General features: G+C 35.3%; 1 pseudogene; it reads left to right on the forward strand.

Annotated features, from left to right (window-relative positions):
- Positions 1 to 4,366: 4,366 nt before the first annotated feature.
- LOC112642844 (NF-kappa-B inhibitor beta-like) lies at positions 4,367 to 4,953 on the forward strand (annotated as a pseudogene).
- Positions 4,954 to 18,231: the final 13,278 nt, after the last annotated feature.

Genomic DNA, 18,231 nt, shown 5'->3' on the forward strand with positions numbered 1-18,231 from the left:
AAATAGGGTGTCTTGAGAGTCTCCATTATTCTCATTACTTATTCCTGTTGCTATCTCAGTCTGCATATGAAGGGCCACAATTCTCTTTTGGTTGTTAATTTCATTTCGAGATGTCAAGAACAGATGAAATTCAGTGCATCTAAAACCAGTTCACTCTCCCTGTGAAATGGAACACCTCCTGAACGTCTGATTTATGTGCTTTGCCATTATCCAGTATCAAATATAATTTTTGTTGTGTTCTTCTCCATTGCAACCTATACTCTGTTGTAATGACTTGTGAATTCTTCCTTCACATTGTTGCATCTGTTAGCTTTATTTACTCACAATACACAAAGTCATACAGACACACTATTTCCATTCTCTTCTGCTCTGAGTAACCACTAATTTTAAATGGTTTAGGGGCACCTGGGTGGCTCAGTGGTTGAACATCTGCCATTTGCTTGAGTGGTGATCCCAGGGTCCTGGGATCGAGTCCCACATCAGGTTCCCTGCAGGAAGCCTGCTTCTCTCTCTGCCTATGTCTCTGCCTCTCTCTGTGTCTTTCATGAATAAATAAATAAAACCTTAGAAACATGTTTTAAATGGTTTAGAAGTTTTCTAACTGCCTTTAGCTCTTCCTTATAATTTATCCTGCATGTAACTATCAAATTAATCTGATAAGGTAAGGTTTTCTTTAATATTTTCTTACTCAAACTAAATAGTGGTATTTGTTTAACTTAACATCAACTATTTTACAGTATCCCAGCATCCTTCCTATCTATATATTTTTTAAATATCTACTTGTTAATCATCCCATTTGGTGCCTTTTTATTCCAAATTTTGAGCTTTAGAATGGCTTTTTTAACCTGGGTGGTCATGAATAGAATTTCAGCATTTGGTTTTGGAAACTGAACACTACTAATTACTATTAAAAGAAATCTTAACAAGATGCAGTGGAGAGAACACCTGCTTCTCTCATACAACACAGCAAAGCAATTAATATCATGTTTATCATAAAAGTATCCCACTCAAATGGGAAAGAAGACAGTCTCTTCAACAAATAGTGTTGGGAAAACTAGACAGCTACATGCAAAATAATAAAATTGGACCACTTTCTTACACCATACACAAAAATAAACTGAAAATGGATTAAAGATCTAAATGTGAGACCTGAAACCATAAAAATCCCAGAGGAGAACACAGGAAGCAACTTCTTTGACATCAGCCATTGCAACATCCTTCTGGATATATGTCTTGAGGCAAGGGAAACTAAATCTAAATTAAATTACTAGGACTACATCAAAATAAAAAGCTTCTGGACAGTGAAGTAAATAATTATCAAAACTAAAAGACAACATAGATATTTGCAAATGACATATTTTTTAAAAAGATTTTATTTATTCATGAGAGACACAGAGAGAGAGAGAGAGTGAGAGAGAGAGAGAGGCAGAGACACAGGTGGAGGCAGAAGCAGGCTTCCTGCAAGGAGCCAGATGTGGAACTCCATCCCAGGTCCTGGGATCACACCCTGAGCTGGAGGCAGACACTCAACCGCTGAGCCACCCAGGCGTCCCACAAATGACATATCTGATAAAGGATTAGTATCCAAATACATAAAGAACTTATACAACTCAACACCCAAAAAACAAACAATCTAATTAAAAATGGATGGAAGACATTAACAGACATTTCTTCAAAAAAAGACATATGAATGTCCAACAGACACATGAAAAAATGCCAGCATCATTCATCATCAGGGAAATGCAAATCAAAACCACAATGAGATGTTGCTTCACACCTGTCAGAATGGCTAAAATCAAAAACACAAGAAATAAGTGTTAGTGAGGATGTGGAGAAAAAGGAACCCTCATGCACTGTTGGCAGGAATGTGAACTGGTGCAGCCTCTGTGGAAAACAGCATGGAGGTTCCTCATGAAAGTTAAAAATAGAATTACCATATGATCCAGTGATTCCACCACTGGGTATTTACCCAAAGAATATGAAAACACTAAGTGGAAAGATAATATGAACTCATATGCTTTTTAAAGCATTATTTACAATAGCCAGATTATAGAAGCAGCCCAATTGCCCATGGATAGATGAAAGGATAAATAATAGATTATACACACACACACACACACACACACACACACTGGAATATTATCCAGTTATAAAAATGAATTATATCTTGCCATTTGCAATAATATAGATGGATCTAGAAAGTATAATACTAAATGAAGTAAGCCAGTCAGTGAAAGATAAATGCCGTATGATTTCACTCATGTGGAATTTAAGAAAATATGAACAAAGAAAACAAGAAAAGCAAAAAGCTGACTCTTAACTATAGAGAACAAACTGAAGGTTACCAGAGGGAAGGTAAGATAGAGGATGGGTGAAATAGGTGAAAAAGATTAAGAATACCTATCATGATGAGCACTGAGTAATGTATAGAATTGGTAAATCACTATATTGCACACCAGAAACTATATGTTAACTATATTGGAATTTAAATTTAAAACTTAGTTAAAAGGGGGCACCTGGGTGGCTCAGTTAAGTGTCCAACTCTCTGATCTTGGCTCAAGCCTTGATATTAAGGTCATAAATTCAAGTCCAATACTGGGCTCCATTCTGGGTGTGGAGCCCACTTTAAAAAATAAAACAAAACAAAAAACCAAAAAAACTTAGTTGAAAAAAAGAAGATAAAAATAAATATCTATGACTATGTATAATCGACCACTGAGAAAAAATGTATTCTTGTCATTTTTTTTTTTAAATAAGCCATATTAGCTACCTAGGTCTTCAGTATTGCTGTTGTATGCATGGCAACTCTGTGACTGTGTACCATGACTAGCACTTTCATGTGATACAATGTGTATGTTTACCACAAGGCTTATTTAGAACTAGTATTTCTAATTTCCCCAATCTGAGAAAGACCTGAGAACCTATCAATTATAGATACATTGTACTATATTAAGGTTGTAGAATACTATAGAACAATAATAAATAATTATGAAAAATAAAACAACAATGAAGATCATTTGTTTTAGACATTGTGCAAAACTAACTCTATATGATTCCATTTTTATAAAGTTCAAGAAGAGGCAAAATTAACTTATAGCTTTAGGAGGAAGGATAAGGATTACCTCTGATAGGTAGTTATTAGATGTGGCTTGGAAGGTGTTATTGGTCCCAAATTCAAAAAGCTGATATTCTTTCCTCTAAGCTCATTGATGTCTATACCCTTTCATCAATTGGTGACCCTGATACTCTCTTCTTTGGGTTTGATGTGCTTATATCAGATATTAGAACAGAGTACTTTAGAAAGAGGAATATTCCCAGGTATTCAGAATTATTTTTCATATAAATTAACAGCAATTTAGTATATTAAATTCTATAGTAGAGGCATGAATAAAGTTATATAAGAACACGGAGAACTCTGCTGAAAAGTCCTCGTACTGAACTAGTATTTGAAATGGTGATTGACTTTATCAGGAAGGCAAGAGAAGGGGACACCTGGGTGGCTCAGCGATTGAGCGTCTGTCTTTGGCTCAGGTTGTGATCCGGGTCTTGGGATCAAGTCCTACATCGGGCTCCCTGTGAAGAGCCTACTTCTCCCTCTGCCTATGTCTCTGCCTCTCTCTCTCTCTGTCTCTCATGAATAAATAAATAAAATCTTAAAAAAAAAAAAAGACAAGAGAGGAAAGCTAACCCAGGCAGAATAACAAGTTGTATTAAAGGCACAACTACTTATTAAAACCATGGAATGTTCTCAGAGCATTAAACTGCATTACATGATAGCACACAGGTTGAAGTAGGAGTCAGGAGCATAAGATGAGTTTGGAAAGGTAAGAGAGTATGAATTTTATAAGTCTTAGAACTAGCAAGGACTAGAGGCAAGGTATTCATTTATTTTCATTGTAAACTGAAAAGTATATCACCCCAATTTAATGTGACTTGCCACAGGATACACAGATACAAAATTAGCCTCTTAAATAAAAGATGATCTCTGGATGTCTTGTTCAAATTTAATTCAAAACTTAGTGTATTCTAATGTTGTAATAGAAGCAAAGAATATAAATTAATAAATTATAACCCCTCACAGTTTAGTAAGAGATAAACAAGAAAATAACAAATCACAATACAGCATAACATTTGTTTCATTACAGATTATTGTGAAGTTAGAATAAGATGGAAAAAAAAAACCTTAGAGAAGCAGAAAAATACATGTGGATACCTACAAAAATAAGAAAAGTTAATGTATGTAAATAGGAGAGAAAAGAAAATTAAGGAAGGAAAAAAATGCTATGCATAAAAAATTACCACTGCTTAAAAAAAAGATACAAAGTTTGAGTTGTTGGAAATTAAGGAATATTTCTTAGTTACAAAAATGGTTGGCAATGATGTTATGATGTTTGGAATTCGAATTCCTGGTTATCTCCAGCCTCAAATGAACCAAGTGGCAACCAACTAGTCAACTCTTGATTTCCGCTCAGGTCATGATCAGGGTCTTGGGTCGAGTCCCACCTCAGGACTCCACTTCACGTGGCGTCATCCACAAGGATGCAGATATGGTGCGGCTGCTCCGGGAGGCTGGAGCGGACCTCAACAAACGGAGCCCACGTGTGGCCGGAGCCCCCTGCCTTGGCAGTGGAGGCCCAAGCAGCCGATGTGCTGGAGCTTCTCCTGAGGGCCGGTGCCGACCCCGCTGCCCGCACGTAGGGTGGCCGCACACCCCTGGGCAGTACCACGCTGCGGCCCAACCCCATCCTCACCCGCCTTTTCGGTGCACATGGAGCCCCTGAGCCTGAGGTTGAGGATGACAGGCCTGGCCCCTGAAGCAGCAGCAGCAGTAGTGACAGTGACAGCAGGGATGAGGGCGATGAATACAAGGACATCCTGGTTCACAGTGGCCAGAGCCAAAGCCCGCTCCCTCCAAACCCAGCCTCAAAACCTCTCCCTGATGACCCCGTCTGACCTAATTGTTAATAGAATCTCCAGTTTAATAAAATCCCAGTTCTGAAAAAAAAAAAAAAAAGGCTGGAGTTTCCTTGGCCCTCTCTGTCTGCTCTTCCCATTGCTTGTGCTCTCACTTTCTTTCTCTCAAATAAATAAATAAATATTTTAAAAAATAATCTAAACTACTTTTTTAAGATTCTTTACAAAATATTTTATTTATTTATTCATAGAGACACACAGAGAGAGAGGCAGAGACACAGGCAGAAGGAGAAGCAGGCACCATTCAGGGAGCCAGAGTGGGACTCGATCCAGGGTCTCCAGGATCACGCCCTGGGCTGCAGGCAGCTAAACCACCAAGCCACCAGGGCTGCCCTCTAAACTACTTTTTTTTTTTTTTTTAACTACTTTTGATGTAGAAAACTCAGTCTCAAATCTAATCCAAGGGAATGATGATGAAATTCATTGAGATTACCTCTGAGTTATACCAAGTTATTGATTTCCAGTGCCACTAATGAAAGATCATTGTAGAAGTGGGCAGAGCAACAAAGATGGTGAGTTTCAACATAAAGAAATAACTTCCATAGTGGAGTCCTCAACCTGCTTCCTATCCAAAGTTTGAGGTCAACGTGCACTTTTGATCTTCTTGCTCTTTCTCTGCCACACTGACAAGAAGTATTTTATATAGTGGCAGCTCCCCAAGTCTCATAGTGAGAACATTACATATCACAGACCTAGCCCACTGCACGTAGATGTGTAAATCAGCAAGAAGTACAGTTTTGTTTTAAATTCCTAATAATTTGGTATTTCTTTTGCTATTGTCTCATAATGCAGTTCATTCAAAACTGATTCATACATTAAGCATGGCAAACACAGTACCTAAGGCCCATTGTAGTTTGAGGACTGAGAAAAAATGTTCTAATTTCTTTAAAATCAGAAGAAAAAATAATCAAGTCTGTACTGTACTCTCTCTCTCTCTCCCTCTCTCTTTTTTCTTATGGAAGAAGGAACCACAGAAGTCCTAAGACCCACAGAAGTCGTGTTGTAACCCTGAGGCTTCTCTGAGTAACACACTAGTTGAGCCAAGAAGTTGAGTATAGGTCATAACACAAGCATAAAATAAGCAGAGAACTGGTTTAGATGTTAAGTCTTGAAGTGGTGAGGAAGTTACAGAAATTAAGTTTATATTACATAGTTATAAAAACATTTAGTAAAAACTGTCACTTGTGATAGTATGAAAGACAGTTTGTGAACTTAAAAAACACAGTATTAATTTTTAATGGCTGTATTTAGCAACTTATTAGGAGAAAAATGAACTTAGAAAATACTATTTATAACTCTAGGGGCACCTAGGTGGCTCAATCGGTTAAGCATCTGCCTTTGGCTCAGGTCATCATCCCAGAGTCCTGGGATCAAGCCTTGAATTGGGTTCCCTGCTCGGTGGAGATCTGGCTTCTTCCTCTCCCTCTTGCGACTTTCCCTACTTGTGCTCGCTCTCTCTCTCTCTCTCTCTCTCTCTCTCTCCCCTGTCAAATAGATAAGTAAAAAGTCTAAAAAAAAAAGAAGAAGAAGAAGAAGAAAATACTAGTTTTATTTTAAGCAAAACAAATGAACTAGAAGTGGAGTGGGAGAGAGAGAGAGAAAATAATACATAACATAAAGCAATGAATCAAAGAACTATGTATAGAGAAGAATGCTGGTGGGTAGGTATGACTATTGGCACATACACCTAAGTCTTAGTATTGGATATTTGCAAATGCTTTAGTTTATTCTAAGACACAAAAAATGATTGGTGAACTCTAAAATTATATTTATTATAAAATTTTTGTAGCTGTCCCCTGCTATCTTCTGGCACATAAGATATTAGAATGGAAATTTGGTAGTAGACACAGGTTTTGTTTTGCTTTGCTTTGCTTTGCATTGTTTGATGTGTGTTTGTATTATTTTATTTGATGCCTTGGTTCACTGTCCAGGATATTGCAGGATTCTTTGTTTAATACAGTCCAATAAGTTCACTACAACATTTTAATTTTGTAGTTAACTTCCTCCCTTCACTCCTTTATAACAGAACCTAGAAATAGAGGGTCTTTTGTTTTATAAATTTCAGCTTCCTTTATTTCAAGATTTTTTCCTGTTTATATTTTAATGCAATATTAATATGACTTCTTTCTAATTATGGCTATTTTTTGTGTCATCATATTGTTATATTTTTAATAGGCTGTCTAATTCTTTTTTCATGTGGTCCCGTTGTTCCATTTATTATTTCACAAATTGCACATTGTTTTTAGTCATTGAAATTAAGAACAAGTTTGTAGAGATGCTTGTGGGCTATTTTTATGGCTATCTGTGGGTGTGTGTATAAGTCTCTGTTCATCTCTTATTCTCAGCACCAAAATAACTCCCCCCCCCCACAATTTACTTTTCAAGTTAGAATTATTTCACAGAGGGAATATACTGCTTGAATGACTGATTTCTTTATTCTTCTGTCTCTGCCAAAAGTGCAAGAGTAGTGGCTCGAAGTAGGAGTTTCTTCTCTTTGTTGGAGCATATTCACTCCCTAACCCTCACCCACAGCACTGGGTTGAGGAATCTACTTGAACCTGTTATTTTTCCCATTTTATGGATGAGATTATTGACTCACTGAAGGAGTGAAAATAATTTACTGAAAATTACAGAAGAAACTATAAAAATATCAAGAAATAAAACTGAGTCAATGATCCCAATTTTGCTATATTGTTAATAATTCTGTCCACTCCAAGCATGTATATAAATTTGTTCCTTTACTCACATATTTTTCACTGATCCTAAAGAACATATTGCTGTGACATAATTATTACTAGAAAGTCCAGAATTTGTGATGTTTAATTTAAAATATCCAGATTTCCCCTGAATGAACATCTAAGGATCTTGGCCATTGATAGGTTCTGACTCAAGCCATATATTCTATATAACATCCTGAGGTCGAAAAATTAAAAAAAAAAAAAAAGAGTTGTTTTGGGGGGGGTGTGTTTGTTTGTTTTCCATCTAAGGCAAAACCTTAAAAACTGAGATTTAATCTGAACAAAAATATTAGAAAATGAAGTAAAAAAATGTTTAGTCAAATCGGAATACCAGGTTGCCTCGAGCAAATCAGGCTATGGCTTACCTTTGTGCACATTAGCCAACTCTGAAGAAACAAGACCAGCATACTGAATAACTCTAGCCATTATTCCAAATATCCAAGATTTATTTTTATAATTATGTTACACATCAGCATGTTACCAAATGGCAAAATGCTTAGCAGATATGCAGCCCCTTTAGAGGATACTGTATCATCTGTAAGAACTACTCTTTATGTACCAGTGCAAATGGAAAGCAGTGGACCAGAACCTATTGGGATTGATGTGACATAACGATTGTCTCTAAAGAAAGAAAGGTGCCTTAGAAATACAAATTGGGAATAGAACTAAATTCTTATGTTATTTCTGAATTTTCATCATATTGTTATTTGTGGCATTTATGACAAAATTACCTCACTGTGGCATTAAAACCTAGTCTACATATCACCAACAAGAAGATGCTTCCTTCAATCTTTTTTATTACCCCCATGTAACCCATTTTTAACTTCACCTTTGTCTAGACCCCTAAGTTTAGGACATGAAAGTGTTGAATACTCTTAATATTGCAAAGGTGCAAAGGATAGCTGTATAAGCAAACAAATTCTACTTTGTCACTATATATCAGTCAAAATGCTGTTTCTTTTAGATTTGGTGTGCTATAACCTACCCAATATTTAGTGGTGTAAGTAATACCTACTTGCTTAGCTCATAATTTGGGGGGCCATTTGGTTTTAGTTCAGTTAAGCAGCGTTTCTGCTGGGCTTCATTCATTTATGCATTGGCAATCATCTAATAGTCAGTGGCTCTACTTACATGTTTGACTGTTGGCTGTCAGCTGATTCAGTGGTAGTAACTTTACATTTCACATCATCCAGTGTCTCTCATCATTGAGTAGGTTAGTTTGGATTTGTTTACGTACTGTCAGAGGATTCCAAAAGTAGCAAGCATGAAAACCCCCATTTCCCACTGCTTTGTAAATTCCTGGTCACAATTATAATGTCTCATTGGCCAAGATGAGTCATATGGTATGGCAACCTCTGATCCAGGGGCTGAATTCCAACTTTTATGCTTTGGTCACAAATGAGAGAGCTCTAACTCAAGTTTAAGCAGTAAGAAAATGTGCTATCTTTGGTTTCAGAAAGCCCCAAGATAGGGTATTCTACAAGATGATTGATTTGGGGGCTCAAAAATGACATCAAGGTTTTTTTAGGTCCTTCTTCCTCTCCTCTCTGATATTCATGGTGGTTATGGCATGTAAAAGCCTAGAACATGATGGCCACTGCAGTTCCAGACATAACTTTCTACAAAGAAAAAGCAAAGGCAGAAGGGGATAGTCTTTCTGAAGTCTTGCTATCCAAGGAACAGGAAAAATTTCAGACTCCCCCAGCAACCTCCTTTTGTGTGGCATTGGCTATATTGCTTTCAAAAAACCATTCCTTTAACAGACTTTTCTAGGAGATATTACCATGACTACCTTAGACTGAACACCTGGTAAGGAATGGATCATGGATTATTTCAACAGCTAGTTATCATTTGCCAAATATATGCATGCATTAATTAGACATAGCAGTGAATGAAATAGTCTTACCCCTCATGATGTTTACATTCTAGTCAGAAGGACATACAGTAAATAAATAAGTATATATAATATACAACTAATAATAAATCCTACTGAGGAAAAAAAATGGTAAAAGAGATACAGAAAGCCAGAGAATGGGAGTGGGATTTCTGTTTTGTATAGGAGACTTAGTCAGGGCCTGATTGGCCTGGTCACCTTTGCTCAGAGTCCTGTAAGAAATGAAGTATTATGTTGTATGGATATCTGAGGAAAATACTTCCCATGTAGAGGGAAAAGTACTTGTACGCATCAAGCTTTGAGGAGGCTTGTTTGAGAAAATAGAAAAAGACCAGTGGATCAGAATTATCTAAGGATGGAGTGGTGGAAAACAGAGTGGAAATAAGAATCATATAGAGCCTTGAAGACTATAATAAGTGAGTTGTGACATATCTGAAAATATTGTATATTATCCCGCTATGATTCTAAGACACCATGTAAGACAGGGGCAAAAGCAGCAGAACACTGAAGTATTCCCGCTGAGCAACAGTGGTGGATTTGACAAGGGTGGTGATGATGGAGAAGTGTTCTGGTTCTAAATAAATGCTAAAACGGAAACATAGAGAATATGGTGACAGATTTTATGTACATCATGAAAATAACTTTTCTGAGCTGTAGCTTCCTTATTTATTAAAATACTGTCTCACAGGTTTATTGTGAGGATTTATGATATATATATATAGTTGTATTCAGCAGTTTATCATATCTAGTCTCTCATCTCATCCCAAAATGATTATAATTCTTTGTGCTTGTATATTGAATTTCTAGCTAATAAGCATTTCACATAACATAAGTCTCCTAAATGAGGAGGTGAGGGTGGATTTGGGTGATCCTGAGAAATAGGAGTTTAAAATAGGGTTCAAAGAGACAGGAGGATATGAATAGAAAACAAGAAGGCAAGTAAAGTATAATGAGATAGAAATATTTGCCTTCAGCTGATTTTTTGTTTTTGTTTTTGTTCTGTGCCATCAGTGATGGATGAATTAACCAGCTATGTATAAGGGTTCAGAGACAAAAATGCCCTATTCCTTGCCAAGTCTCATTTTGAATAACCCTTAACTTTCTTGAGTGTTCCAAATAAAATCCCTAGAAATATGTGCACTTCTCATTCACCGGGCTGTCATATGATTTTTTTTTTTTTTTTGGCTGGGCCATATCTTTCCCATCAGGCAAACACCGGTGATGCCTTTATCACTATGTTATTCTGCCTTTTGTAGTAAGCTCAAGTTTGTGTAATGTGTAATGGATCATATGGAGAATAAGAATATAATGTAGAATAAGAATATTTTTCTTGCCCTTCCTGATCTAATTCCTGATAATATGGCCTATGAATACAGGGGTTTAAATGTCCTTTCAGTGAAGCTCATTTTTAGGAACATAATATGATACATGAAATTTATATTTGCAAAATACATTTAAAAGCTGCCTTGTATAAGGCAGTTTTATACCTACTACTGTTCTTTTCCTGATAAAGTTATCCTGTCTTTTTTACATAGTTAGGCTTGTGTATAACTTGTGAGTATTTATCTTTGTTTGTTTTAGAAATTAGTTCAGCTAGAATCTGGTTAGAAAAACTGGTGTGTGTGTGCGTGTGTGTGTGTGTGTGTGTGTTTAAATCCAGCAAACCAACAAATCAAAACCTAATACCACTGTCCATTTTGGATTATAGATCATAGCAAATTTTCAGCAACCAGGTTTCATATTCAAAGGTAGATTTTGGCTGAGACTCTATGGTTCATATGTTGAGATAAAATCTGGTGATTTAAGGGCAGCCCTGGTGGCTCAGCGGTTTAGTGCCATCTTCAGCCCAGGGTGTGATCCTGGAGACCGGGATCAAGTCTGACGTCAGGCTCCCTGCATGGAGCCTGCTTCTCCCCCTGCCTGTGTCTCTGCCTGTCTCTCTCTGTGTCTCTCATGAATAAATAAATAAAATCTTTAGAAAAAAAATCTGGCGATTTTAGAAGTTGACCATTTCAATAGATGAGCACTGCTAAATAACTTGAAAAGGAAAAGAGTAGACGACATAACATAAATTCTACTTTTTCACAATGACATCGAAACTGTGTGATTGCATACACTTTAGAGCTTACAGAAAATGTGAAAAAATGTGTTATTTTATTTCTAGAATTAGCAGCAAAGTTAAAATAAAAGAATAACCGCATTGTGAGTATATGATAGTGATTCAATATTCAAATCCAAATAAGTTGAACAAAAAAATTGCTCAGGGGCAAATGAACCATTTCTGACCTCAAAAATGGTAATTTCCTTTGGTTCAACCTCAAAAATGTAAAAATCTGACTACGTAATGTCTAGAATAATATCTACTTCTTATTTGATAGTGCATATAGGGAAAGTATAATTCTGAAAATGTAGATGTGAAAGTAAAATACAATCATGAAAAAGTCATCAAAATGTTAAAAACTACATAAAATACTTGTGATTATAATTCTCATTCCTTTAAAGATTTCAAGTTACTTAATATGCATCATGCAACTTTTCCAAAGTATGTATTATTATTATGTTTTCTTCATGATGTGAAGATTATAGAATGATTTACATTCTGAAATGGGCAATATTGATCTTGTGCAGCTCGTAGTACTGGAGTTTATCTTCAGCAATTCTCCTTCCTTCCAGATGTATCTTTCTCTCGTTCCTGCAGCAAGGCTCATCGTTCCAAGATAAATAAGAGAAAACTGCTCTTTTTTTCCCTGCCTGAAGCCTGTTAAGGGTTCTTTTAGCTCTTAATAGTAGATAACAAGAAGAAAACCTAGAGGTTGTTGATTACTTTAAATTGGAAGGCAAAGGAAAATTTTAGTCAGGGGTCTAACTCTAAGTTCACTGCAGTAGGTCTATTAAGATTAGCCCATGGAGAGAAAGAAGGAAGCAGCAGCGGGAGGTTTTCAGTTGCTTGATCACTGCTGCCAGATAAGATTCAGCATTATGTTTTATTTTAGCCAACTGGCAATTAATTATTGTATTTTTCTGAAAACTTTGAATTTTTGGCTTTGATTCGAGATAGAGAAAAGATGAAATTCAAAGATGCTGTTGAAAGAGGCAACCCAGAAAATTACAAACCATTTACTACTTATGACATATATATTTCCATACACATGCTTTTCAAATAATCTCTTCAGTCAAGTGGTCAAGGAGCCATTCGTTTAATTAATGTGGCTGCTTAACTAACTTTATCACCAAGCAGTGACTTTACTAACAGAGGAAAAGCAGAAACACTATCATGTTTTGATAGTCTATCTAATGCCTTTGACTGATCTGTATTCCTAGTCTGTGCATCAAAATAATACGTTGTTCATGAGTGTTCTTTATCGCAAAGAGAGTAATGGGGTTAGAGTGACCTTATGACATATGTGAAATGGTCCATAGCCAGCTTAGTGTACTCTAAGGAAACTTAGTGATATTGTGGGGTTTTTGATGCTAGTGAGGCAGACTGTACTTTCATGCTGACTATTTTAGACATGACTTAACGTTCTCTGAGTCTAGTGTTACACCATTATTTTACTGCCTTTGGAGTTCTAGTCAACGAAGATGAATACAGTAGATGTTACCTTTATATCTCAAGCACCAGCAGGTGATTTTATCTAATGAGAAATAGTCATATCCTCATCAAAGCAACTTAAAAACTTACTAATAACATAGTAGCCTAGTGACAATTAAATATATCTCTAAGTTTATTTCTAAGTTTAGAACATAAAACATGTTTACTTTTTTCCAGGAACTGCATCCTAATCAATAATTCAGGTAAGACACACTTTACATAAGTTATTAACATGTGGCTGTCCTTACACTAATGCCTGGAGTTATGTCCTCATACACTTTCCAAGGCTGCTCAGTATTCAGTATAATTCAACCAGTTGGTGTTAGAATCAGGTCTTCTGCTTCTTCTGGGGCAATAACAAAGTACAAGAAATATTTCTGAAGAATATGAGCTCCAATTGCATGTTGGAAAGTTTTTCTTTTTTTTTAATTTTTTTTGATTTTTTTATTTATTTATGATAGTCACAGAGAGAGAGAGAGAGAGAGAGAGAGAGGCAGAGACACAGGCAGAGGGAGAAGCAGGCTCCATGCACCAGGAGCCCGATGTGGGATTCGATCCCGGGTCTCCAGGATCGCGCCCTGGGCCAAAGGCAGGTGCCAAACCGCTGCGCCACCCAGGGATCCCCGAAAGCTTTACTGATTAAAAAAAAATAGCACTAATAAAAGGTGGTGAATCTCATTATGGACCACAAAATAGATAAGATAGTGTGAAAATTCTTTATTTGAGGATACATGCTGAAAATATCATGTGCTTCATAATAAACGACAAAAGCTTGAGTAACTCAATTACTTGTACAAACAAGAACTTGAGCTTGAAGAAATATCAGGAAGAGATAATAGAAGAGTGATCCAGTAGGCAAAGAAGGACCATGACCTTGCAGTGGCAAAGAACCAGTCAGTGACAATAAATCCAACAGTGAAATTCTGTATCACTGCTCCTTGGAGCCAACACATATTATCTGCAAATAACCTTTTAGTAATCAGTTCGATTTTGTGATTTTTCCTTTCTTAATATTGGAAGCCAAAAGAATAATTTTATTTCTACTTGAGATCATGTGAAAGGTTGCTTACACGTCTTAATCAATGGTTAGTGTGTTATGTTCAAAAAGAAAATATGTAATATTGATTAATCCTGTGTAAAGAAAAGACAAAACTCCCACTTTTGGAAGAGAGTGTAAAAGTTATTTTAACACATTTGCTTCTATGTTCATAATATGCCTGATGGTCTAAAATTATAAATTTTCAAGACTTACTTATAAAAAAAAGTCCAGCTAATGAATTTCTTACCTTTTGTAATCATTCCTTAAATTATGTACAGTTAGTTTGAAGATGTTTTGCGTATGGAGAATTGTAATCTACAATGTTGTCCTAGAGTTTAAGAAACCATTAATAATTGCCTCCAAATTAACCTTAGACAATTACAGTCCAAGGAGATATTTTCATGTTTTAAATTGTCTCTCTGGATACTTCTGTTTAGAGTTTAAGACTGTTAAATTTATCCTTTATTTAGTTAAATTTATCCTTTTTATTTCCACTTGAAAGTAGGGCAAAAGACTAAAATATTATATTAAAAGTAGAAAAATCTTATAATGGAATAGAAGATTGAAAGGTCTAGTTTGAAAGGTCTAGTTCATTTAGTAGGCATAAATCTTGTCTTCTTTTCAAAAAATTCTTTGAGAGTATAAATAGCTGCTTCTAGGATTTCTTGGCACAGTCAATTTTCAGACCAGTATTAGTAGTGAGAAGGGGCTGTAAGATAACATGAAATCCCAAGGACAGAGATCAACTGAAAGTATCTGATAAAATCACTTTTGATTGACAAACACTTTCTCTTTATGAATTGTGTATTTTACCACTATATTGCATACATTTAAAAGTGTTTTGTATTGTTTTTCACTGATTTTTTTTTAAGATTTATTTATTAGAGAGAGAGATAGAGAGAGAGTGGAAGGAGGGGCACAGGGAGAGGGAGAGAAGGAATCTCCTACAGATTTCCCACTGAGCACTGAGCCTGATGAGGGGCTTGATCTCAAGGCCCTGAGATCATGACCTGAGCCCAAATCAAGAGTATGGTGCTTAACCAACTAAGCCTCCTTAGCCACTCCTCACTAATCTTTTTTTTTTTTTTTTAAGATTTTATTTATTTATTCATGAGAGACATAGAGAGAGAGGCAGAGTGACACAGGCAGAGGGAGAAGCAGGATGCATACAGGGAGCCCGACATGGGACTCCATCCCCAGTCTCCAGGATCAGGCCCTGGGCTGAAGGTGGCACTAAACCACTGAGCCACCTGGGCTGCCCCTCACTAATCTTTAATAACAGTGCTACATGGAGACTTGATTTTCAGTAAAGTAGTCTGCTTTTCCAATTGGGTGTTATAGAGATTTTATTCTGCAATCATAAGTCAGAAAGTGATTGTTGAACTTAATAATACTATAGAAGTGTAGTGTATTTACTGAGAAAAAGTATTTTTTTTTGAGTTCTTGATGTTAGTGGAAAATATTTATTTAGATTGAAAATGCTTGTAAGTGACACTCCAAATATAAGCCTTTAAGAATCCATGTACTAATCTGAGTAGTTAAGAAAATGAGTTCCAAAAGCTTTTACAAAAAGACTAAGAATTTAAAAGTTGAGGAACATTGTGACAGTTGGGTAAAAGATCTTAAATGTGAACTGTTTTCTTTTCCATGTCAAATAGCATGATATTAAGTAATTGTGAGATGTTTCTCATCATCAACTTGGTTATCTAAAAGTATTTTCAAAGGGATAATTAGCCATGGCTTTGAAAGTAATACAGTTTGCAAACCTTGAGTTTAGCTACATTTTTAATATTTTTCTTTCTTTTTTTTCAACTGCAGTGTAAACAAAATATATTTTGTTTTTTGTTTTGTTTTGTTTTGTTTTGTTTTGTTTGTTTTTGTATTAACATTGGATATGAGGGCACCCGTGTGGCTCAGTTGGTTAAGCGTCTATCTTTGGCTCACATCATGATCTCAGGGTCTTGGGATCCAGCCCCGTGTCAGGCTCTCTGCTCAGCAGGGAGTTTGCTTCTGCCTCTTCCCTTCCCCTCACTTGCTCTTTTTCTCTCAAATAAATAAATAAGACCTTTTGGGAAAAAAAAATCTTTTACGGTTATATGAGTGAAAAATCAGGTTTTTTTCTTTATGGATCACATATAGCAAATAATTCAAAATAGCGTAAGATGTAGAATGTTTATGATAATAGTCAATATATTGTTAAGGACCATCTGCTGTGCTTTGCCTTATCTATATTTTGATTCAAACTTCAGCATTCTGAAGACTGACAAAAGTATAATTACAGACTCAACTATACTTTTTTACTTTATATTTTTTTTGGGGGGTCAGGATTTCATTTATTTTTAGATCTGCTTCACATTCACTGCAGAAGAGAGGTAGCTACCCTATTCCTGGCAAACCCTGGTTAATACTTTATATTCTTTATTATAGACTCATTTTACATGCACTGATATCAGTCACCACTGCATCTTTTTGCATATTTGCATAGTACCCTTTATTTTCTAGCCCATTTAACCAAGTAGAAGCATGTCCTGATGTACTTTGAACATGTGGGCAAAAATAAGCTGTGTTTCGTGTAGTTGATATATAATTTTAACTTCTTTTTGGTAATCAATTTTGCAAAGAATAGATGGTAGAGAATGTGAATCTCTTTAGGAGATAGTAGTTTATATACCACTTGAAATAAGGAGAATTCTTTGAATTTGACATTTTATATGCATGTAGTACTTTCCTATATCTTTTAACCTATTTTTTTATTTATTTAGAATGTAAAATTAAATATCTTCTCTATCACTTTGATTGCAAGTAGTTTGTAATTTTCTGCCTTCCAGGATAGTCTTTCTTCCATGTTAAAACTTGTCTAAGATAAGAGAGGAAGAAAGAAAGAAAGAAAGTTAATTTAGTCATATGCATATATGACTTTAAACCCTTAGATTGTAAGCACTTTGGTGAACCAGACCATCAAATCAGAAATAAAAGATGCTTAATACAAATTTATTGAATGAGGGAATAATATCTTGATTGTACTTAACAGTAAATAAGTGATACATTTTATAAAACTAAAAATTATGTACCCATCAAAATTATTTTTCATTAATTCTTGAAGAAAGCATTAGTTTGAAATAGATTGCTAATATGAAAGATTGCAATTTTAGGATAGTAAATCTTTTGATTTTAATAATTTATAGTGGAAGAATCTTCTTCCTAACCTTGATATTCAATTTTCCTTTCAATATTACTCTGTGGTATGAGGTTACTTCTCAGGTATCTTTTAGAGGTTGGGCAGAGAACTACCAGTTAACTCCTCTAAATTTAGTTTATTGTCATAACAGAATCAAGAAATGGTTACAAACAAGATTTCTAACCACTTTTCAAAATATTAATGAACTAGGAGTTCATTTCAATGGAATGAATCATACATGGATGTTTGTGTCATTACACAATGAGGTTCAAGTTGGGAGTAAAAATATATAGTTCATAATACTGGTTTTGTCACCTGACCTCCAGTTCTTAATTTCTTCAAAAAGGAAGTGAAGCTCAATATTACCCATTTCTATTGGCTGTAAGAGTATCTTGTAAGAGTATTACAAAATAACTCATTTTGGTGAAAGAACTTTAAAATGGGTTATGAAAAAATAAAATGGGTTATAAAAATCCAAAATAATAGAAAAAAAGATTAAAACAGAGAATAACATGCAGCTCAATGTGGTATCAAATATATAAATATGAGGATTGGTTTATTTAATGTTCACAATAAGTATTCATTTCCCAGTGTTTCTGATAATTTAGTTTAGAAACAGTGCTGATGACATTTCAATTTGAAAGTCTTAACTAAAACAGTAACATTTAAGCTTATTTAAAGTCCTTATGGTTGCTTCAAAAGCAAAAAAAAAAAATATGGAAATGGTAAATGATTCCTGAGAGTCACACTCATGAAGAGAAAGGAATAATTTTGGGCATTTTGGAAACAAAATAACAAAAATTGAACTATAAAAAT

The sequence above is a fragment of the Canis lupus genome, chromosome 38 (assembly GCF_003254725.2).
Source record: "Canis lupus dingo isolate Sandy chromosome 38, ASM325472v2, whole genome shotgun sequence".
NCBI classification, from domain to species: domain Eukaryota; kingdom Metazoa; phylum Chordata; class Mammalia; order Carnivora; family Canidae; genus Canis; species Canis lupus.